Source organism: Lycium barbarum, chromosome 9 (genome assembly GCF_019175385.1).
Source record: "Lycium barbarum isolate Lr01 chromosome 9, ASM1917538v2, whole genome shotgun sequence".
NCBI lineage: Eukaryota > Viridiplantae > Streptophyta > Magnoliopsida > Solanales > Solanaceae > Lycium > Lycium barbarum.
The window spans coordinates 35432955-35434783 of NC_083345.1; the positions used below are offsets into that span (position 1 = coordinate 35432955).

The window sequence follows — 1829 nt, forward strand, 5'->3', positions numbered from 1 at the left end:
GGTTCAATCATATTTTTACTTGAACCTACTTTCAGAATTATTTCCTTCAATTTATTTTGCATTTGAGAGGAAGAGGAGGTGGATGATTGGTTAAAGGGAAGAAGGTCAAATATACATCTTTACTATAGTTTATTGATTAAGTTTATCCACCGTTAGTCAAAATAATTAAAAATGCCCTTTATTAGCCAAAGTTAATATTTATACCCCTCCACAGACGGAAAAGCCCAAATCAAATCAAATTACCCAATTTTCAAAATTTACCCATGACCCATCAATTTGGGTGACCCGACCGGCAACAATTTTTTCCCCACCCAAATAATATATCCCTGTTCGCCTTAGAACTAAACTCTTCAGAAAAAATCAAGATTGTTTGTTTGTTTTGAGAGTTGTCGATTCTTGGTTACCCCTGTACGAGGACATCTATTTCAGAAAAAATCAAATTCCATTTTCTAATGAGGAGTTGTCGATTCTTGGTTTTAAAAATCCATATGCTGCTAAAATTTTGTCTAGGCCAGCTAAATCTTTTACGCCTAGCTCGATTCTGTACTTCGATGGGATTCGTCGTTTCAAAGAGATGAAAGGTACTATTATCAATACCTTCGCTGAGCTTGAAACTTTTGCTCTTAAGTCACTCAACGATGCTAAAATTGCTCCTCCAATTTACCCAATTCGTCCGGTAGTCGGTTCAGATGATGGTAACAAAAAAGAGGAAACGGAAAGTATCATAAGGTGGTTGGATGAGCAGCCAAACTCATCTGTGGTTTTCTTGTGCTTTGGAACATTGGGAAGTTCTGAACCTGATCAGGTAAAAGAAATAGCAATTGCATTAGAGCGGAGTGGCCACAGGTTTTTGTGGTCATTAAGAAGGCCTCCACCAAAGGGGAAAGTAGAGATGCCAAGCAATTATGACAACTCGGAGGAAGTACTGCCAGAAGGGTTCTTAGATAGGACAAAAGGAATTGGCAGTGGAGATTCGGATGGATTATGTTAAGGACTTCGAGGGGAAAAATCCGGTTGATATCGTTAGTGCTGAGGAAATTGAAGGCGCTATACGGAAGCTTATGGTGGACGGTGAAGAGAATGAAGTGAGGAAAAGGGTGAAGGAAAATGCTAGAGAAGAGCAAAATAGCTATAAGGCGTACAGGGGTATATTATTTGGACGGGGAAAAAATTTTTGCGGGTCGGGTCACCCAAGTTGATGGGTCATGGGTAAATTTTGAAAAATGGGTAATTTGGTCTGGTTTGGGCTTTTCCGTCCGTGAAGGGGTATAAATATGAACTTTGTCTAACAGAGGGATATTTTTAATTACTTTGGCTAACGGAAGGTAAATTTAGCCAATAAACTATAATAGAAGGGGTATATTTGACCCTTTTCCCTCGGTTAAAAGTAAGATTTTGTAGTCCATTTTGTTTCAAGTTCTTTTAGGTGATTTCTGTTTTCTTGTCCAAGCTGGAGTAGATCTTTGTGCTGCTATCCAAACATTTTGTTGAGAGGAGTCGCAGCTTAACCGTTCATAAATGAATTGTCTAATTGAACAAACAATACTTTGATCGGGAGGCTGCGGTACTATTGATCCTCTGATACCCAATCGGGTTGCTTTAGTGTTGCATGTAGGTCGTGATGTGTCTTGAGATGACTATTTTTTGTCTCCTTTCAATAGGGAACCTTTTCTTTTTATTATATGAAATCTGCATTCTTTGACACTTGAGATTCCGCCTGATTCCTCTTTGAGCCCGGCCACTCTTTTTTACTATCAATAATTGGATTCGCGAAAATAGAGGATCTCCACTTGACTAGGTAACAAGAGAAAACACCAGCATTAAGTGGG

The 1829-nt window shown here is 38.9% G+C and overlaps 1 pseudogene; it reads left to right on the forward strand.

Moving 5' to 3' along the window:
- The first annotated feature begins 322 nt into the window (after positions 1-322).
- Positions 323-1611, forward strand: LOC132611862 (UDP-glycosyltransferase 1-like; annotated as a pseudogene).
- The last annotated feature ends 218 nt before the right edge of the window (positions 1612-1829 follow it).